The sequence below is a fragment of the Pagrus major genome, chromosome 10, assembly GCF_040436345.1.
Source record: "Pagrus major chromosome 10, Pma_NU_1.0".
NCBI lineage: Eukaryota > Metazoa > Chordata > Actinopteri > Spariformes > Sparidae > Pagrus > Pagrus major.
In genome coordinates this window covers 19713068-19735801 of record NC_133224.1, presented here as the reverse complement: position 1 = coordinate 19735801, position 22734 = coordinate 19713068, and the positions used below count along the sequence as shown (strand labels likewise).

Sequence of the window (22734 nt, the reverse complement as noted above, 5' to 3'; positions counted from 1 at the left end):
GGCCCCGTCTGAGGATCTAAGGCTGCGAGCTGGCTCGTAGGGAATTAAAATGTCTGCTATATAGGTCGGAACCAGACCCACGAGTGTTTTAAAAGTGATCAGTAAAATCTTAAAATCAATTCTAAAATGGACGGGGAGCCAATGAAGCAAAGCTTGGACTGGGGTAATGTGATGTTGTCTGTTAAAACCAGTTAAAAGCCTAGCTGCTGAATTCTGTACCAGTTGGCGCCTCAATGTTCACTTCACAACTCAATGCTCAACACACCCAAATCAAAGCTGATGCACAGTGTTTCCCATTTGTCTAACTTTTAATATGAAAACACATTATCATCACCATCATCTTGCTGCTATTTGCAGCAACCTGACACAAATTCAGATAAACAGAAACAGGACAAGTATATGTATATTAGTATAGAAATAACTTGGCCTATATTTTCTGTACTCTATGTAGCATGGAGCACTTGAACTTCCATGACCTTCCATTTCGTTATGCAACCCTGTGTTGTATAATCATGATTAAATGACCTTTTACCCATCATCCATTTTTTTTATGACTTAATGTTGTCACACCGCGGTGAGGTTTGTCTTGTCTTGGGTTTTTGTCTCGTTACTTCCTGTTTTATTTTGAAATCTAACTCCCCTCTCGTTTCAGGTCACTTGCCCTTCCTCATGTGTCACCGGTCTGATTGTCTCACCTGATCCCTGATCGTTTCCACCTGTTCCCCATTTCCCTCATGTGTTTAAAGTCGGCGTCTTCCCTTTGTCTTGTGCCAAAGTGTTTCGTCCTTGTCCGTGCACCCAAGCCCTTAATCATCGTCATAGTCCGTTTTGCCAAAGAGAATTTATTTGCCACGTAAGTTGTTTTCTGCTTCCTCTTTAAGAGTGATTTTTTGTTGATAATCTTTTCTAGTATAGTGTTCATTTTGTATTTTGTTGTTACTGCTTTTTGTCCTCCCGCTTGCGGAGTGATTTTTTGTTAGATAGTTTTAGATAGTAGTAGAGCCCCTGTTTAGGTGAGCCTTTTCTTTTGTCCTGTTTTCTTAGATTCGGTTTTCCTCCTTCGGGAGCGTTGTGTGTTATTAATCTAGCCTTTTTGTTTTCCTCCTTGTGAGAGTTTTGATTTCTAGTCTAGTCTTCTGTTTTCCTTGTTTCTAGTGTTATTGTCCCTCCCTTTTTATGTGTGTTTTCCCTCTTTTGGGAAGTGTTATTCCTCCCCGATATTTTAGCCAGGTTTCGAAAGGATAGTAAGTGTTTCATAGCTCATTCATTTGTCACTCTTCAAAGAAGGAGCCGATTTCAATAAAGTGTGCTTAAAGTTATATCCTCTGCATCTGAGTCCTCATTTTCGTCCAGGCCTGACAAATGTCCTGTGTACAGCACTTTATTAGTGGCCATTCAGGACAGGTGTGGCTGATAAGTGATGAATCCATGTGACTCCAGATCAAAGGAAGAAGATTTCTCTATCAGACTTTTTAGAGACTTTAATTTAATTTACATACATTTACATCTGGCTTGGTAAATCCAACAGTACCAACGGCAACGCTCCTTGGAATCCTGCTAGGCTAGTGTTGGTCAGGAGACTGTTTCCTTTGGTATACCACTCACTGATGACTCTGTTAAGTATACTATAATTTATGTTATGAAGGTTAATTTCAGAATAAAGAGGTGGTAAAATGTTCTTCAAAGTGCATGAAGTGATTATATGTGTCATTGTCTTTTACCACACCTCTTGTGCTTGGCAGTCAAGCTGCACCTCAAAGTGCAGGCAAACACTTATAGAACATGAATTATCAGTTATAAGTGAAACTATTACATTATTCCCACAGAGCCCAGCCCTCCTGTGCAGATTGCAGTCTATCAGGTCAGCAGCGAGTCACTCTCCTTGCGATGGGATCCCCCTGCTGGTAAAGTGGAGAGTTTCCTTGTAACTTGTTGCAGCGAGGGAGAAATTATGCAAGAGATGACAACGGACACAAACAACCTGACTCTCAGCGGCCTGAGTCCAGGGGTGTGTTACTCTCTGCAGGTTTCTGCACAACTTAGGAATGGAAGAAGAAGCAAGCCAGCTGTAACATCTGCCAACACAAGTAAGTTAAAGAAAATCACAGTTGAAATAATAATGAAGAATGCATTTTTTAAATAAAGTCACAGGCTTTGTAGTGTAGGAGATACACTAATAATAAATGTAATTTATTAATCACTGGCGATTAATAAAACACTCGTTAATGGGGCACCACCTCCGTTGTTTTGTCTATTTGAATAATCCGGAGGTAATTAATCAAATTCGACTGGACAAGTTTAACTTGTATCAATTCTAATCAATTTCAGATCAATTTATTCAATCTCATAAATGAAGTAGTGAATTCTACACATATCCATCGGTTCTCCACATTAAAAACAAACCTGCACAGACAACGACATACGGTTAAATATATTTATTGACTAAATAATTCAGGTAAAATAAATGAAATGGCACTTTAAATGAATAACAACAGGTAACAGGAAATGTGAAATAACTAAGTAATGGGTTATTAGTGGAATATGGGCTGATGGTGAGATCACGAGTTAGGTTGAAGCATTTAAATATTACGGTAGTAATTTTAATACTAGCGAGACCCTAACCGAATTTCTCTTAAGCTACAAGATCAGAACCAGAGCATTAGACACCATCTCATGTATCATGTGTGAATCCAGCTGTTGTGAGTGATGGAGAGCCTACTTTCTTAGCAGAGTTGCGGAGTCCGCGGCAGCGGATTCCCTCGGGTGATTTGCGGCTCTAGCTGGCAGTCCCGGTCCAATGGCCGGGGGTCAGCTCGTCCGGTATCAGTCGGTTGGGCACCTCGGTCCGTTGTCTTAGGAAGAGGGCAGCTGGTCCCGTACCGATCCGGTGCAGATCTTGGCTCAATGCCCAGCGGGATGGTACCGCTAGCGAGTGATGGGGGCTTGTCAAAGAGTCTGTCTTTCGTTGGAAACCGCTTGCACAGTCTCGGACACAGCAAGTTGCTGTAGTGTCGTGATGATGATTTTGATAAAGATGTTCTTCTTCGTTTCTTCGAGTGGTTCTCAGGCTCTGACTTTGTAAACTAAATCTAACTTCTTGAATAAAATAACTGAGGATGATACGTTGATCAGGCGGATCTTCCGTTGTTAGTTAATGCAAGATAATCTAAATTAAGTTCACTTCTTCAAAAGCAGGTTACGATACTTAACTGTATAAAACAAATTAAAACAGAACTTCGTTCTGGTACAAACTTAATAAAAGAAGCTAATCAATACTGCGAAAAATATAAAAGTGAGAAAAATCAACGCGTGAGCACTTCTGCTGAGATCGCTGTCTTGGAGCGTGTTTCAAAGTAAAGTAAAGAGCTTAAAAAATAAGTTACAAAAGAAAAACTTAAAACAAAAACTTAAACTAAAAACTCAAACTCAAACTGGACTAAAAACTAAAAACTGGACTCGAGAGAAGCGATGTCTCCCTGTTTTTCTATCTCCAAACGGCAGGCATGTCGTGGGCGGGGCTTACCGGCTTTTGTCTCCAAGATTTAGTGGAGGTGTGAAGATTCACAGAAACTCACTAAACTAAACCGTGCTTCACCTTTCACAGAATCCCACCATGGCTTAATAGATGTACTTTGTCTATCATGAAAAGGATTATGACGTGATTAAAATTATGTATACATATTTCTAGCTTAATACTTGTTAAACAAAGACATATCAGAGACATTTACTGGTTATAACCATGAACATATTAAACAGAATATTTCTCGTCCAACTGTACCAGGACTCACCATCAGGAGGTGCTGTGGTTCCACCGAACACAGTACAGATTAAACATTAAAACTTGATCTCAGTCAATCTTAATCGTAGAGAAACGGAAAAAAGATCAGTTTTATGAACGTCTTTTACTGTTTCTTAATTGGTTAGAATTAAGAGAGTGAGATACTGACTTAATGGTTAATTAGAAATGGTCTGAAATCTGGCAGAATACAGAGGCCATTTGAATGGAATGTCCCACAGATAGTATCCAGATGTGTCGTAAATAACAGACATGGGAGTGTTGGCATAGAACAACAAGTCAGAAGGTTTCCAGTGTCCTCTCTTCTAACGTGTGGATTAGAAGTTAGAGAGGAAGAGAGAGACAAAAGGGGGAGAGAAATACAGTAAAACAAAGGGGATGAGAGCCATTCGATGTGTTACTTAATTTCCACATGTAAAGACTCTATATTGACACCTTCTGATGACCAGTTCGTTCGTCCCTCCTGGTGAACTGGCAGAGGACTCAACATGACCTGTGGGAAGAATTTATCTGTTTGGAAGGGAGAGAAAGTTCATCCAAAGGCTTTGGGTTGTAAATTAATTGAAAGTGTCCTCATCTGAAGTATATATGAACAAAGAAAAACACTGTCCTCTCTGCCAGGAGATAAGATGGCAGGCTTCTTCCTGTGAATAATCTTCATCCAGATGAAAAGAGTTAACAAGAAAAACAGGGCCTCAGTGTAATGCAGAGGCGATGGACATGTGTTCCTACAGTAGCAATAAACACGTTTCTATCACGAGGATCAAATGACAGGAATATATTGCATGAAAGCAAATACAGTCCTACAGAAAAAACTCAAAAAGTGACATTATTGATATCAAACACATAAGTAGTCCACAACAAAGAACTTCTCAGGGCGATGTGGGTTTGTATAGACATTGATCGATGGTCACTGAATTCTGTATGACAGCATGTGGTACCATGAACATCCAGAATGTATAAAAATTAAGTGTATTCTTATTTCTTCCTGACAACCAGAGATGGTATGTAATACCTTAGTGACATTTACCAATACTGTCACTAGTAGGTGTGTAGTGCTACTGTAAAGTAAAGGATGAGTAAACCCATATTTTAATATCACAGATCCATGAGGGCCTTTATTGATGGATAGAAGTCCCTATTTCATAACAAATGTCAAGCTACACCTGCATGATCCTTGATGTAGATCAATGTTAGAAATACTATAGAAAACTCAAAACCATAATTAAAGCTGCAAGCAGCATTGAGTGGGCCCTCCCACCTTTGTACACGTTAGGGTGCGTGGCAGTCGTGGCCTCATTGCTGGCTCTCAGTATTCATGTGCTTTGGACACCGCACAAATGAGTCCTTGAAACGAAATAGCCAGGGACATGGGTGAAGGCTACTTCCTGCCTATCAAATTTCAGTTACATCAGTAAAACTCAGAGTGAGAGCTACTTTGTTAAATTTTTGTAGGGGGCGCTATCAAGGTATTTGTCCATTTGTCATTTGTCCAAATGCAAAGACCCACATCAAACATTAGTGTTTCTACTGTTGACATGTGTTCCAAGTTTTGCAAGTTTTCAAACATCCCAAGCCCCTCAGCGATAACTGTCATGGCCAATAATACATTGCCATGACAATGCTGTTTGATGAAAAAAACAAACAAAAAAAAAGATTTTTGAACAGAAACATTGTTAGGCTCTCGAGTCTTCTCTGACCATATCTGAGGTGAATCTGTTTAATCTGCCTGGAGTCATTTGTAAGAGTATAGCACCTGCAATGTCCTGTTACCAGCAAAAATATGCATGAAGTTGTCTTCATAACTCTAAACAAACACATGAAGTTTGAGGCAGATTGGATAAAGCATGTATAAGATACAACAACTTCCTGTTTCATAAGGAAAACCTCGAAATGTGCCATGTTGCTACGGCCATGCTGTCCAACAAAAGTCAGTTTTTGGCGTGATGCATCATCATTGGTTTTCTGACCAAATTTGAGGTGGATCTGGTCAAAGGGCCACGAGGCTGCTGCGTTGCTTCATCCAGAGACAGTCTTGCCTTTCTATTTTACTGTGCACTATCTTTTACTTTCCATCCCTCCCTCCCTCTCTTTCACACTTGAGGTGTCTGCTGTTAGATGCAACATATTTATATAGATGGTTTGTATTAGGAGAGTATATTGGAATGTTAGCTGTTGTTTGGGCCTTCCTGATTTAGAGCTGGTCAAGGTAAACATATACCAAATGGTAGGTCAGCAAGGTCCTGGAAGTCCTGGGTCAGAGTTGGAGAGACATATGGTGGCTTCGTAAAAGAGGTGTTTCTATTCTTATTTGTCCCTCTCTTAAACCATATGTGGTAACTAAGTGATTGACCAGAACAAACTCGGTATTTAAGGAGCTGTCTGTATACGTTCGGGAGAGTCTCATTATTCGGCTGGAGGCTCTCCAAGTAAAGTGTTACTTGTATACGATACTGAACTTATTGTAATAAATTTGTTATACAACTAAGACAGTGTCGGCGGAGTTTCTCTTCAAACATCTTCAACTGCATCACCACAGAAGATACGACACACTCCTGCTTTCTTGCTCTTTCATTGGGGGTAAAGGTAAATCATGTCATCATATTTATTGATAATTAGCAAAGGCAAACTCCATGTAAACAGATTCAGCAGGCAGGAGCTGCACTGCAGGAGCAACACTGCCTATGTGGACACAAACATGCAAATGAGCAGCAGCAGCTGAGCAACACCGCTGCATCTCCATGTCATGTCCTGTAGTCCACAGTCATCTGCTTTGTTTTGCTGACACTGAGATGGAGGGTATTGTGGTGGTATCAAAAGGCTGAGGGCTATAAAGCTCTATGATGGTGGAGTTGAGTGCTACTAGACTCTCATGCCGATGGATTTAGTCTTTTCAGAGAAAGGGATAACGGTTGTCTTTTTGAAACGTGTGGACTACAGACTGGAGCAGTGACAGGTTGAAAATTACTGTGTTGGCATCCACAGAGTTCAGTTTGAGATCAACAATGAATGGATTCCTCTGGAGACCACATGCCTTTGCCCCATTAGAGAGCAAAGCTATGGACTCAAGCTCCCACAATCCTTAATGTCTTGGCACCTAGGTGTCCACTCCACTGTCTCTCCTCCGGTCCGTAACCTACCCAGTCCACTAGGTACTGTCTGCCCCGGCCCCGGTTGCGTACCGCCAACAACTGCTTAACCTTGTACACCGGGCCCCCATCAACTACCTCGGGTGGCGCGGGGGGGCGTGGCGGCTGGAACCATAGGACTCTCTTTGAATGGTTTCACCTGGCTGACATGGAAGGTCGGGTGTACGCGGAGGGACCGAGGCAGACGGAGGCGTACTGCTGCGGGGCCAATGACTCTGGTGACAGGAAACGGACCCACGAACCATGGTGCCAGCTTCTTGGAGGGAACTTTCAGGTGCAAGTCCTTGGCTGAGAGCCACACTCTCTGTCCGGGCTGTTACGACCTTAAGCAAAGGGGTATGAGGAAGTAACATAAGAACCAGATTTCAAGGTTTAACAACAAAGGATTTTTATTAAATGAAGCTTCAGATCGTCTTAACTAAAGGAGGTGGGCACACCTAGAGGTACAGGGGATAAACACAGACCCACCGCGCCGGGACGTAACGGCGGGGGCCGTAACACCCCTCCCCTTAAGACAAATAATATATACTTTTTTTTTTTTTGTTAATCACAAAATTACCCCTTTTTTTCACAAAAACCCGCCAGTGTTCAAAATCTCGACAGTGTATCCGCTAACACGTTGTCCACCCCCTTTCGGTGTTGAATTAAACCCACCCCTTTTGGCAGAGTGTTACTCTTAGGACCCTGCTGTTGTTCTTTTCAACATTACACAATTCGCTATTATATGGCCCGGCTTACGGCAATAGAAACACTCTCTCTCTTCGTTCTTGGCACCTGGCCCATCAGATACACTATTCGGCCTGGGCCGGGTACCGCGCGACGCCTCCACGGGAGCCGCCGAGTATAAGGTTTTGTGAGTCAGCACAAACTCATCAGCTAATACAGCAGCGGAGGACAATGACACGACTTTTTGTTCATTCAAATAAGTAACGATACGCTCAGGCAAACACTTCTTGAACTCTTCTAAAAGCACCAACTCACGCAGAGAGACGAAATCGTTAGCTTTACATGCTGCAATCCACTTATCAAATAGTGTGCTTTTCTCACGAGCAAACTCCACAAATGTGTGCTGACTAGATTTTTTATGGTTTCTAAACCGTTGGCGGTAGGCTTCAGGGACCAATTCATAGGCTCTTAATATGGCAGACTTTATAGATTCATAATTTAAGCTCTCCTCTAAGGAGAGCGCAGATATAACCTCCTGTGCCTTGCCGTGAACTTTACACTGAAGCAGCAGTGGCCAAACCTCAACGGGCCACTGCAGCGCAGAGGCTATGCGCTCAAAAGCACCGAAATAGTTATCCACTTCGGCCTCCCGAAAAAGAGGCACTAAAGCAATATGCTTACTGATGTCAAATTGCTTATCTGAACTGGTGGAGGGTGGGAACGTACCTGGACTAGCACCGGCAGAGTCACGCAGCGCGTGCGCCTCCAGCTCCAGCTGGCGCAGCCTCACGGCTTTGTCAGCCTCTATCTCCAGCTTTCGCACTTCAAGCTGGTATTGTAGCTGTGCCTTCCTCTCTTGGGCCTCTAATTGGAGACGAGCAATACGGACTTTCACCCTTGCCTCGTCTCTAGACCCCGAGCTAACTGAGGAGAGAGGATCATAGCGAGGCAGGGTGAACGGCGTCTTCAGCCGCTCACCTGCCCCTGTCTCTCCTCCTCCAGCAGCCACAGCACCCTGAGGCTCCACCTCAGGCTTCGGGTCACCCTCGCTTTCGCTCAGGGCACCCTCCTCAGACAAGGCCCGGCCAACTGATCCGGGTGCCACCAGGACACCCAACTCCACCAATTTCCCAACTAACAGAGCCTTCAGCTCCTTCTTAAGTGCCTCGCAGACAAGATACCGAAGTGGAGCGCTATCTGTGCCAACTCATTCTTCTTACATTTATCAATCTGATCGAGCGAGGGGTTGGTCAGAAAAGCCTCCACGTCAAACGCCGCCATCCTTTATTTATTTTTTTTTACCAACATGACAAACACAAAACAATCTGAAAGTTTAAATAATATTTTCCTTTGTTTTCTCGGGTAGTTAAATGTATCCCGGACGAGTCCCCATTTATGTTACGACCTTAAGCAAAGGGGTATGAGGAAGTAACATAAGAACCAGATTTCAAGGTTTAACAACAAAGGATTTTTATTAAATGAAGCTTCAGATCGTCTTAACTAAAGGAGGTGAGGTAAAAGGGAACTGAGGGCGCACGAGTGCTGTTCAAAATAACAAACAAATATAACAAAAAGAGAACTCTAAACAGAGCCTATAATCTTCTAACTGGAAAACCAAAACGGGAAAGAAAAACCTCACTAACTAATCTACTATTAAACAACAAAATACACATCAAACAGCACCCCTAACTAGTGAATGTAACAAAGGAATATCTTCGTGATGAAAATCAGTGAACAGAATAAACAACTAAACCCTGCCCAGTCCCAATACATCAAACTACCAACCTCCACCGTTTTCCACGATCTAACACACGAGAGTAGTTTTAACCGAGGCAAGCTCATCACCGAGACACCACAACAAAGCCGCCTCGATGCTCAGGCAGCTGCCATTTAAATGCCCGCGCCACGGCAATTGTCTCCCGCTGATTGGTCGGCCCGAGCGAGGGTGCAGCACGGGTCGCACCAATCACAGTCCGGTTCCCAGGCTCCAGCGTCACCTGCCGCACGTCCCCAGCTGGCAGCCACACCTAGAGGTACAGGGGATAAACACAGACCCACCCGCGCCGGGACGTAACGGCGGGGGCTGTAACAGGGCTGATATGCGGGAGCCGGCCGTCTATTTCGGTCTGCCGCCTTCTTGACCCGATCTCCCTGTCGGATCAGCACCTGGCGGGCCGCTGCCCAGATGCGGCGGCAACGTCGGACCATGGCATGGGCGGAGGGGACCGATACCTCCAACTCATTGTCTGGAAAGACTGGGGGTTGAAAACCATAAGCACATTTAAAGGGAGAGAAACCTGTGGCAGGTGTTGGCAATGAATTATGCGCATACTCAACCCAGACCAGGTGTTTGCTCCATGTTGAGGGGTTCTGGGAGACCAGGCACCGGAGGCCGGTTTCCAGTTGTTGGTTTAGGCGTTCGGTCTGGCCGTTGGCCTCCGGGTGGTACCCCGAGGTCATGCTGGCCTTAGCTCTGATGAGCCCGCAAGACTCCCTCCAGAACCGGGACACGAACTGGGGCCCCCAGTCAGAGACGATGTCCTTAGGGAATCCATGAACCCTGAAAACACTGGTCATCATGATTTCTGCCATCTCCTTGGCGGAGGGCAGCTTAGGCAGGGCAATGAATCTGACCATCTTGGAAAACCGGTCCACCACTGTGAGGACCGTGGTATTACCTTGGGATACCGGGAGCCCCGTGACGAAGTCCATGGATATGTCGGACCACGGTCTGGAGGGGATAGGGAGTGGCTGCAGTAGGCCCATGCGGGACCCGGAGGACGTCTTGTTCCGAGCACAGACTGAACATGCCTCCACGTACTCCCGAACCTCCGGCTCCATGGATGGCCACCAGAACCGCCGAGAGATGGCGAACATCGTCCTCCGAACTCCCGGATGGCATGAAAGCAGTGAGGTGTGAGCCCAGTGGATCACCTGTGGGCGCAAGTCAACGGGAACAAACAAGCGATTATCTGGGCACCCACTAGGTGACGGGTCTCCACCATTAGCCTGCTTCACCTCATCTTCTATCTGCCAAGTCACCGCTCCAACCACACGGGTTAGTGGGAGGATGTTCTCAGGTTTCTTGGCAACAGGCTCGGGGTCAAATAGTCGAGAGAGGACGTCTGGCTTGACGTTCCGGGACCCCGGCCTGTAAGAGAGGGAAAAGGAAAAACGGTTAAAGAATAGCGCCCACCTGGCCTGGCGAGAATTGAGTCTCTTAGCTTTTCTGATATACTCTAAGTTCTTATGGTCAGTCCAGACTATGAATGGATGGTTGGCCCCCTCCAGCCAATGTCTCCACTCCTCTAGGGCGAGTGTACTGCCAACAGCTCCCGATTACCGACATCATAGTTTCGTTCAGCCTTGGACAGTCGACGTGACAGGAAGGCGCAGGGGTGCATTTTACCATCCTGTTCCGAGCGTTGAGAGAGGATGGCTCCGACCCCTTCATTGGAGGCGTCCACTTCTACCACAAACTGGCGTTGTGGATCTGGCATGGTGAGGATGGGAGCAGAAGTGAAACGCTTCTTGAGATCCTGGAAAGCCCTCTCTGCCTCTGGCGACCAGCGGAACTGCACCTGGGTGGAGGTAAGAGCATGGAGGGGAGCAGCTATTGCGCTAAAGCCTCTGATAAACCGCCTGTAAAAGTTAGCAAATCCCAAGAACTGCTGAACCTTCTTGTGGCTATCTGGTGTAGGCCACTCAGCTACAGCGCTAATTTTAGCCGGGTCCATCTGTACTCTTCCAGGGGCTACAATGAAGCCCAGGAAGGAGACGGTGTCGGCATGAAACACACTTTTCTCTGCTTTGACATACAGACTGTTCTCTAACAGTCTTTTCAGAACCCTGGTCACGTGGTCTTGGTGTGTGTCAATGTCTGGGGAGTAAATTAAAATGTCGTCTAAATACACGTAGACAAAAAGGTCAAGGAAATCTCTCAATACATCATTAATCATGGCTTGGAAAACGGCAGGGGCGTTGGTGAGTCCAAATGGCATGACCAGATACTCATAGTGACCACTAGGGGTGTTAAATCCAGTCTTCCACTCGTTCCCCTCTCTTATGCGAATCAGGTGACAGTCTTTGATACAATCCTCCCCCCATCCTTGGATTTCTCCAGACCTCCAGTGTACCTGGGGGTTGTGGCGAAAAAGCCACGGTTGTCCCAATATCAGAGTGTGAGTGGATGCTTTGAATAAATAGAAGCGAATATGCTCCTTGTGGTCCTTAATCTGCATGTGGAGTGGCTCAGTGATATGGGTGATGGAAAACAGTTCATTCCCATCTAGAGCTCGGGCCCTGATGGGCTTAGCTAAAAGTTCAGATTTTATGTCCAATTCTTCTGCTAAACCCCAGTCCATCAAACTCTCATCGGCTCCTGAGTCTATGAGTGCCCCAAGATTGGTGACAGTGTGATGCAATAACTTGACTTTGGTGAGAGTGCGTGTGACGGGGCCTGAAGCCGTGATTTGACTCACCGTCTTGGATCGCTTGGCTGGGCAGGCTATGACGAGGTGACCCGCCTCTCCGCAGTAGAAGCACCTTCCTTCCAGTTGTCGTCTCTGTCGCTCCTCTTGTATCAGTCTGGCTCTGCCCAGCTGCATGGGGTCCCCCTCTTCCTCCGCAGGGGGGTGATTACGCGGCTCCGACGGGGAGCGGTGGAGAGCTGGCCAGCTCTGTGTTTTTGCGAGGGCGGGGCTCCTCCGGTCATCACAGTCCTGTCGCTCCGGTGTCGTCTGAGCTGTCTGAGTCGGTTGTCCGTCCGGATTGCGAGAGCGATAAGATCGTCCAAGCCTGCGGGTAGATCTAGAGGGACCAGGAGATCTTGGATCGGGGCTGCCAGCCCCTTTAAAAACACATCATAGAGAGCCGTGGAGTTCCACCCGCTTTCTGCCGAAAGAGTGCGGAAACGGATGGCGTAGTCACACACGGAGTCGCTGCCTTGTCTCAGCCCACTCAGCTCCTGTGCTTTCTCCCGGTCGTCCGTCACGGGATCAAAGGTCCGTTTTAATGCCGCCTGGAAATCTGTGAGGGAGTTGCAGATCGGAGAACGTCGGCCCCACTCTGCCGATGCCCAGGCTTTGGCTCGCCCAGTCAGGTGCGAGATCATGAATGCAATCTTCGACCGATCAGTAGGGAAAGCATGGGGGGTTAATACGAAGTGAATTGAGCAGTCTATGAGAAATGTCTTACATAGTCCTGGTTCACCTGAATACTGCGCTGGTGGAGCCAACTTACTTCCTGCTCCGGCATGGGGCGTGGGCGGAGCGGTTACGGGAGCCGGGTTGGTGGGTCGAGGAAGTTGCGCAATCAGCTCGTGTAGTTGGGACGTGAGTTGACCCATATGCGCAGCCATCGCCGTCTGGAACTCTTCCTGTCGGGAGATGCGGGCTTCCTGAGCTTGCAAGAGCCCTGTCAGCTGTTCTGCCTCTGCTGAGTCCATACTGGCCAGAGTATACTGTCAGGCCTGGACTAAAAGGAGGACTCAGATGCAGAGGAATATGCAGATCAAGCAGGTTTTATTTCTATGATTTGCTTCTCGGCTCTTAAGATCGAGTGATACACAAACAGGCTATCAACTCTAATTTCTCTGGGAGAAGGACAGGGAGAACAAAAAAATAAAACAACAGAAAATCACTCCAAAGAGGAAACAAAAAAGGCTGAAAACTGATCTACTCTGACGAGGATACTTAGCTATGAAAATTTAAACAACAAAAGGCGCTCCACACAAAGGGAGGTTCAGGGATTACAAAATTAGGCTACACTACTTCTAGGAAACAAATATAAACTATCAACAAAAAACCACTCCAACAGAGGGAAACAAAAGGCTATAAATCAAGACTAGCTTTAACACTGCTCTGGAAAAATTACAACTCAAAATCACTCTTCTTAAGAGGAGAAAAGAAAAACAAGAATACCAACTTAGACACTGCTGTAGAACACTTGACGAAAACATGGACCATGGGAGCTGGAGACACACGAACGAACATGATACTCTGGCACAAGACAACGGGCAGACGCAGACTTTAAGCACAAGAGGATAATTGGGGACCAGGTGAAAACAATCAGGGATCAGGGGAGACGTCAGACCGGTGACACAAGAGGAAGGGCAAGTGACCTGAAACGAGAGGAGAGTTACTTTTCAAAATAAAACATGAAATTCACAAGACAAAAATTCCCAAGACGTGTGTGACACTTCCAGTGCGTTCATGATGACAAACATGACACGAGGAACAAAAGAAACACAAAGGCAAACTCGCCTCCTGGCAATGTGAAAGGAGTTAATCGGCTAATTTTAGCAGGTTTTCCCGCATTTAAAAACGCTTGTACTTGTGCTTGTAGTGTTACGGTGGGGGTTTTCTTAGGAGATCAGAGGCAGGAAGTCAGGGAGTAAGGATTTTATTTTGCAATAGAGTTCTCTTTGAGGGAAACATAGATGAGATGGCCGGGCGGGCAGGCAGGTACCGTACGGAACGGAACAATCTGGCACCGGAGTAGTGGAGAGACCAGGGTAATATAGCAGAGGATGTGATGAGCTGATGAGAGACAGGTGTGCCTCTCCACTGCACACACAGACACACACAGGGAAAGGAGCAGGTGAGGGAGAAGGGAGGTGGAAAAAACACAGAACAACAGAAAAATAACCTGACTGCCACAGTAGCACCGTGACATGTAGTCTATTAATGTGGAGTATGAATTAAAGTTCTTTGTGGGTTGTTCAAAGTTACAGTTTGCAAAACTTTTAGCTAAAATAAATCCTTTTGTTTCACAATAAATTGCAATGATTGGCAACATAAATGGTCATTTCAGCTGTTTAAATTACTACTGGCTCTATTGGCCGTACCAAGTCTACAAGTCCAATAGTTTTAAATGGTGTCACCCTTAATTACACTTGTTATATATAAAAACATAAATATAAAAAAAACAAGCAAGCAACATTGAGCGGGCCCTCGCAATTTTTGGTCACGTTGGGGTGTACAGCAGTTGTGAATTTGGATGGAAAGTTTTCACCTCAAATATTTGAGAAATTGTGGAACCCTGATGAGAATACAGTGATCGATTCAGATTCTCTCAGTTGTTTGTAGACATTTTCAAATATAGCTACTAGTTTCAATAGAAGGTTTGTGGTAACTAAGTCTTTATTTATGTGGGGTCTGTCTCTTTTAAAAGATGTTTTATTTGCCATAAAACTTGGGGCTGTTTGAATATCTTTTTCCTTTCCTCTCTTTCTTAATAGCATTCCTTTTTTTGTTGATTGGATTTCAATTTGACTCTACAAAGTGGCTCCAAAAATGACTTTACTCTCTTTAATTTTAGTTAGTGTGTTTCCACCCGTTTTCCACCTGTAAATCTGAAAATGTCTCTGCCGACAGTTTATAATCATATGGATTCTCTTATATATTGTGTTGTGACTGAGAGCCTGACTCACCGTGCATCATGGAAAGTGACAAAGATATCTATTTTGCTCGAAATTACATCACATAATCACCATCAGTGAATAGCGGACCCTGTCTGGCTCTCACTTGTGGAGAGGGGTGCTGTTTACTGGGGGGAAGTTCACCAAAGACTCCAAAGTAGGGTGGGCTGACTGGGTCGGTGACTTTTCTACATTCATTTTGATTAATTTATTTTCTATATAAGTTGTCAAAGACAGTGACTGCAACAACACAATAGTGGAAGGCAACGAAGACATATGAGTTTAAGTTTTTTGCTCAGAATTGCGTCACATAATCACTGCCAGTAAACTGTGGGAGCTGCCGGGGACAGACGGAAGTGTGACGAAGAGTCAGTAGGACAGATAGAGTGACAGGTAAAAATTTGGTCATTTTTCCTCATGTAAGTTGCCAAAGACACTACCTGCAACCACATTACTGTTGTTTGGTCTTGTACTGTTGCTTTAGTGGGTTGAAGTGTGGGACACTTCTCTTTTATTATGAGAGCTATCCAGTGAAGGATGTTTTGTTGTCAGACTGTGTACGCCATCAAAACGTCACACCCCTGTCCTGTGCTGCCAGCTTACCCTTACACACAGGCATCGATTGCGGCTCTCTCCACTGGTGGATCAGAGTTGGAACAAAACTGTCCCCCCATTCCACCTCTGTAACTTTCATACAGACAGCGAGGCGGAACAACGGTGCAATATTCCCGCCTTGAAAATCAGTGTGAATGGGGCTTCTTGAGTAACTGAAAGCAGAGAGTGATGGTTTTAAAAAATCAACACACATCATCTTACTGGTTTCAGGTATACTGTCAGACATTTTGGTGAAGTTTCTTTAAAAAGTAAATGGAATAAAAAAAATATGCAAACATTACAAATCACAGCAAGATATTTAATATTACTGCCGACATACCGTCTGATCAGTCTGAACAAAGATCAAATCACAATTACCATCTAGAGAATGTCTATGTCCATTTTGGTAATATTTAAAGACAGACTTGTGGAGATATAGACAGTCACCTCTTCAGTTCAGTTCATGCAAGATTTTTAATGATTTTTTTAAGTTTGCTAAATTTTGTTGGGGGTGCTATCAGGCCATTTTGCCCAATTCTGAAACTCATCAGATATTTTCAGGCCGGGACTGTGATCAAGCATGTGAAATTGGGAAGAGTCAACCATGTACAACAAGTTACAACAATTTCCGATCTACAGTCAAAAGCTTACAGAAAGTGTATATCATGGTAGTTTTCAGTTCTATGATTTCTACAGCTCTAATTTTTCTGTGATTGAATGAGTGGCACACATACTACGTTGTCACTAAAAACATTCATGAAGTTTGCTTCAAATCTAAATTTATTATGGGTCTTCTGAAAATGTTACCAAATCCGCTGGTTCAAAAATATACATACAGCAACTTCAACAATTCATTTTGGTGATTATAGAAAGTTGTGTGAATCAAATGTTCTTTGTAGCATGGCCTCTTAACTTCTTCTGACTGATTATGATTGATAATGGCTGGTGACTTTTCTGAGACCATTTTAATAGGACATGTTTGATATACTCACTAGACTCAGCCACAAACAGTACAATGCGGAAGTCTAAGGAGATCTGAAAGAGCACATTATTAGTTTGAACAAGTCAGGAAAGTAATTTGGAGCCATTTCAAAGCAGTTACAGGTCCCAAGATCAACTGTGCAAAAAACTGATTGTAAATATAAAGTGCATGGCACAGCCACGATCAGGAAGAAAATGCAAACTGCCGACTGCTGCTGACAGAAAACTGGTCAGGTTAAGAGTCAACGAAAAACCACCAAAAAGCAAGTCTGAAATGAAGCGAAAAGGCAGGTGACAGTGTCCAAAGTCAATTATGTTTTGCATCAACATGGGCTGAGAGGCTGCCGTGCAAGAGAGAAGCCCTTGATCCAAACGTGGCACCTTAAGGCTCAACTGAAGTTTGCTGCTGATCACATGCACAAAGAAAATCCCTTCTGGAGGAAAACTCTGTGGTCAGATGAAACAAAAAGAGTTGTTTGGCCACAGTGACCTGCAATATGTTTGGAGGCCTTTCTCCCCAAGAACACCATACCTACTGTAAAGCAAGGTGGTGGTAGTATTATGTTGTTGGGCTGTTTTGCTGCCTGTGGATCTGGCGCTCTAAAAAAAGTAAACGGAATAATGACAAGGGAAGATTATCTCCAAATTATTCAGGAAAAACATAAAATCATCAGCCAGAAGATTGGGTCTTGGGTGCAGTTGGGTGGTTCAACAGGACAATGATCCCAAACACGCGTCAAAAGTGTTAAATGAAATGGCTATGTATATTTTTGAGCCAGTAGATTTGGTCATATTTTCAGAAGACGCATAATAAATTTATTTTATTTGAAGCAAACTTCATGAATGTTTTTTGTGACGAAGTAGAATGTGTTCCACTCATTCCATCACAGAGAGATGAGAGCTGTAGAAATCATTGGAACTGAAAACTGCTGTGATATGAGAGATGTTCTTTAAACTTTTGCCTGCAACTGTATGTTTCATGAAATCATCTACTGTATGACTGGTTTTAAGTAACAAACATCTTCATATCCACAGAGACACAAATGAAGAGCTTATTGGAGTATCTGGGGTTGGAGCAGCTCTACACAGAGAAGCTGTCGCTGAGCACAATACTTCAGATTGAGGAGAAGACCATCACTGATGAACCTGCCAAGTGCAATTCAGACCTTCCATGGTATTTTCTGAAGAAACTGATGATGGTTAATGTGACAGCTAGGAATGTGAAATGTGTATCTGGTTGTGTGTCAACCTGTGAGGCTGCATCAGGAAAGACAGAATTGAATGTTGATAATCTGTTTAATAATCAGCATTCAGATGATATGTTGAACCCCCTCGACATAATCACTGCTCTCTTCCTGTGCTCTGATGGTTTTGTACAGCAGGAAATGACTCTCAAAATGTCCATGTGTCAGTTTTCTGTGCCTCTGCTGCTCCCTGATTGTGACACAAAGCAGTGCACACTCATGCTTTGGGCCATGAGAGACATTGTTAAAAAGCACAGACCTCAGTCACTTTCAGAATCCAAAGGCTTTATTGAAGACAGAATTGTTGTCTCTGAACTTCCAATGATATCTTTTGTGAGACTGGGTGAGTGCTCCTTGTCCAAGTCAGAGATCCTCAATAAGCTTCTGAGCAATTCTCAGCAGTACCATGACACCTTTGTTCACCGTGATATGGAGTGTGGTGACAGTCCAAGGAAAATATCCAATGGATTGGCTGAAATTTCTTGGTACCTTCCTTGTGGGAACAAAAACATGGACATTTTCAGTGAGCCAGTAGCTGTAGCTAACCTTCGTGGGGACATTGCTTTATTTGTAACACAATTTTCTTTTTTGTGTCAGACATCTGCAGCAGTATTTGTGTTCTTTGACAATTTGGACGCTGACTGTGAACTGCTTATGAACAAACACCACAAGGCACAGATCTTCTTGGTGGGAAACCAGCAAAGCAATTGCTTCAGTAAGGATGCTCTAACGAAGGTAGCAACCAAGTTGAGCTTGACTAACAACAACATCCTTCTGAAAGCTAAGCGCATGAATGACGCAGACTTTGTCAAAAAATTGCGAATCACAGTCAGAGTTGTAGTTGAGAGCTCAGAGATGAAGATGGGAATCGAGCAGATGGCTGACATTGCCCATGAACTGGAAATCTGGGTTGATGAAGACTGTCCAGAGTGCCAGACTGCCAAGAACAATGCTGATGCCATCACTGCAGAAATTCAAGACATCCTGAAATATAAAGAAACTCAGCTACCCTTGCAAGGCCAAATATGGAAAGAACTGACTAATTTAGAGAAGGAAGAATTTCGGCTTCGAAAAGTTGGGTCTGAAAACATAGAAAAGTACAAAAATGATCTTCAGGTAGAGAAAGAAAAACTAAGGAAAAAACAGAACTCTTATGAAATGTCAAATGCAATGACATGTTTCATCCAAGCAATATCAAGCTCAGGGACAGAGAGATGCTATTTCCTGACATGGATGCGAATGAACCTCGATAACTTGTCATGGGAAAAACTGTCAGACCTCAGGGAGCAGTACAAAGAAAAATCCAAAAATTCTGAGAACAAAGAGGAAATCAAAGAGATTGACAGACAGCTTTCCAACAGCTCACTGGGGACTGAACACTTCTTCCGTGAAATGGGTCAGATCTATGAAGCTTCACTTTCCCTTCCAGAAACTGACCCATCACGTCAACAGTTACAGCATCTGCCTAAACTATGTGCAGGATTGTTGCTTGATGGATTTCCCCTTGAGCTTGTAGATGGAGATGCATCCAACATACCTCTCAGATGGGTGAGTGATGTTCTCTCTCAGCTCAATGACCTGGTGTCTCCTAAGAACAAGATACTGGTGGTCACAGTTCTTGGAGTTCAGAGCACAGGGAAGTCCACTCTCCTCAACACCATGTTTGGAGTGCAGTTTGCAGTCAGCAGTGGTCGATGCACTCGAGGTGCCTTCATGTTGCTCATCAGAGTCAATGACGATGTTAAAAAAGTTCTCAACTGTGACTTCATGGTGATCATTGACACTGAGGGCTTAAAGTCACCAGAACTCGCACAACTGGACAACAGCCACGAGCACGACAATGAGCTTGCAACACTTGTTGTGGGGCTGAGTGATATCACCATTATCAATATTGCAATGGAGAACTCAACAGAAATGAAAGACATCCTACAAATAGTGGTGCATGCTTTTCTCAGGATGACAGAGGTGGGCAAAAAGCCCAAATGTCAGTTTGTTCACCAGAATGTGACAGATGTTTCAGCCCATGAGAAGAACTTACGAGACAGGAAACTGCTCTTGCAGCAGTTAAACGAGATGACGCAGGCAGCAGCCAAAATGGAAAAGAAAGAGGAGGACAAGAGCTTCACTGATGTGATGGAGTACAGTCCAGACACTGGGAACTGGTACGTTCCTGGTCTCTGGAATGGAAGCCCACCAATGGCACCAGTCAATGCAGGGTACAGTGAGGCCGTTTATGAGCTCAAGAAAAACATTATCCAAATGTTAGGAAGTTGTGAGTCGTCTGCTAATAATATCTTGGAGTTTACAGAGTGGGTGAAAAGCCTGTGGAATGCAGTGAAGCATGAAAACTTCATCTTCAGCTTCAGAAACAGCCTGGTGGCTGATGCATACATGAGGCTGTGCACAGAATTCAACAAATGGGAATGGGAATTCAAAAAAGAGATGTACATCTGGGTTACAGAAGCTGAAACAAAAATTTCCAACTTTGGCACAGTTGCTGGAAAATCGGAGACATCTGACATGTCAGATTTTCTCACTCAGTTAAAAAGTGAAGCTTGTGTTGTGTTGTCCAAATGGGAGACAAAGCTTCTTGAAAATCTGGCAGAGTACTTCAAGCAAACAGAGGGTCACGTCTATCTAGTTGAAGGATACGGAGAAGACTTTGTGAACAGTGCAAAGAGCCTTCGACGAGAAATGGAGAACTCTGTAATCAATCAGCTCACAGCAGCAGCTGACATCAGACAGGGAATGACAGAAATTGACAGAATCAAGAAGAATCACAAAAAACAGTTAGAGGGAAGAGTATATGCATTGATTGAAGAATGTCGGCAAAAAAAAGTCAAGATGACAGACAAAGAGCTGGATGACAAATTTGATAAGATGTGGAATAAAACACTGAATGAACTATCATTTCCGAAGCAAAAGGTCACAGATGTCATCGCAAGAGTGACCGCTGACTTGAGAATCTATCTGTCACACAGGGGCGGTGGTGCATCTAAACTGTTAAGTCAAAAAAGTCTGCAAGATTGTGGACAGGTGCCTTTCAAATATACTGTGGAAGGATTTATCAAGCAGTTTAAACACCAACTCAGCAGATTCTTTAATGTTGAAGATCACGTAGTGGCTTCACAAAAGATAGCTTCCTCTCAAACAGCACATCTGTGAATTTGCAGCCAGCCAGTTTCAGAAAATGCATGAAGATTTCCTGCGTGAGAATGATCCCTACACATGTCTGAATCAAAACAAAAAAAAGTTTTGTGATGATTTTAAAGATGTGTTCCATGAACGAGACCAGTGCCAGAAGAAGGCAAAAGAATTCACAGAACGCTGCTTGAGGCCTGCAATCGAAGACTTTGTCAACCGTTCCTTGGGTCCTGATATCATTGGTGAAATGAAGACAAAGTTTGAGTTCAGCACACGGATGTTCTTCCAGTATTAAATTTTACTGGATTTGCTCTCAAAGAAGGACTTTGATAAGTATCAGAGCTTTATTTGCTCATATGAGGAGTATGCCAATGAATGGGTTTATGATTGCATCTTGAAACATTTCTCAAATGGGTCTAAAATGTTTGAGTTTGAAGATCAACATCTCCAGTCAAGAATCAACAGCATAAATATTGCTATCAACAAAGCTAAAACAGAAAAGAGTGGCAACCTGAAGACATTTGTTGAGAATGTCTGTCAGGAACTTGGTGATAAACTGGTCATTTCCCAGGATGCTCTTGGTGCTTTCATGATCCTGAACAATGCTGACCAGGAACAGTTTGCTCACTGGCTCACTGAGTGTGTGAAGGACCTGGAACAAGCTCTTAGGAAGAAGTTCAAAGAGGCAAGAGTCCAAATGAAACTAGAATCTCTTCATGTGAATCCTCAGAGGGAGCTTTTGTCACAAATGATCGGCTGTGGTAAACAGTGTCCATTCTGCACAGCGCCTTGTGAGGCAGGAGGAAGAGACCATACAGAGCACCACACTTCACTACATCGACCAGAGGGTCTGGGTAGAGTCAAATGGGCTGGAACAAAAAACTTGTCATTGACATCTGCTCTTCTTTGGTGATCAGTGAGGCTTGTTTTTTCTCCATTGCCACAAAATTCGAATGGCACCCTTACAAGCGTTACACAGAAATTTACCCAGACTGGAAAATTCCTCCAGATGCAAGCCTTCAGGCATCAGACTACTGGAAATATGTGCTGGCAAAGTTCAATGACAAGTTTGCAGAAGCATATTATGCAAAGCCTGCTGATATTCCAATAACTTGGAGAATTATCACATACGAGCAGGCAGAGGAGAGTCTGAAAAAGACATTCAACATCAAATGAGAGTACTAACATTCCTCACATGTACAAAGGTACACATCTACCTTTCATAGATATTTAGAAGAGTAGAGAATCAGAAACAGTAACATACTGTATATAAGATGACAAGGTTGAAGATATTGTCTGTACATGTAGACATTTTGCCACTATGGCTTACAATGTGGACATAAGAGAAAATCATTGCAATACTGCTTAACTTTAGCTGAGGTTGCAATAAACATGTTTAATCAAAATATTCAGCTGTAATAATCACTTTGTATGTAATGTTGACTGCATCAACATCTTCAAGAGCTATTTTATGCGCTGAGTCATTTAACATGTGAAGAACATACAAATATTCCCAGTTTGATCTGAGTTTGAATCTATAATCTTTGTGTGATCGATGAATGTCATTGTATTGCCACTGAAAAAGATGTGCACAGTTAACCAAGTCAACAGAGTGACAGAAAATTGTTTTTCTTTTCGTCAAATATCTGATATATAGTCTTTCATTGTTTATGTGGAATTCCTGATGTCAAATATTTACACTTAGTGTACTTTTTTTTAAAGTCAGTCTTTACACGGTAG

The 22734-nt window shown here is 43.8% G+C and overlaps 1 pseudogene; it reads left to right on the top strand.

Annotated features, from left to right (window-relative positions):
• Positions 1-126: 126 nt before the first annotated feature.
• Positions 127-22729, top strand: LOC141003370 (up-regulator of cell proliferation-like; annotated as a pseudogene).
• Positions 22730-22734: the final 5 nt, after the last annotated feature.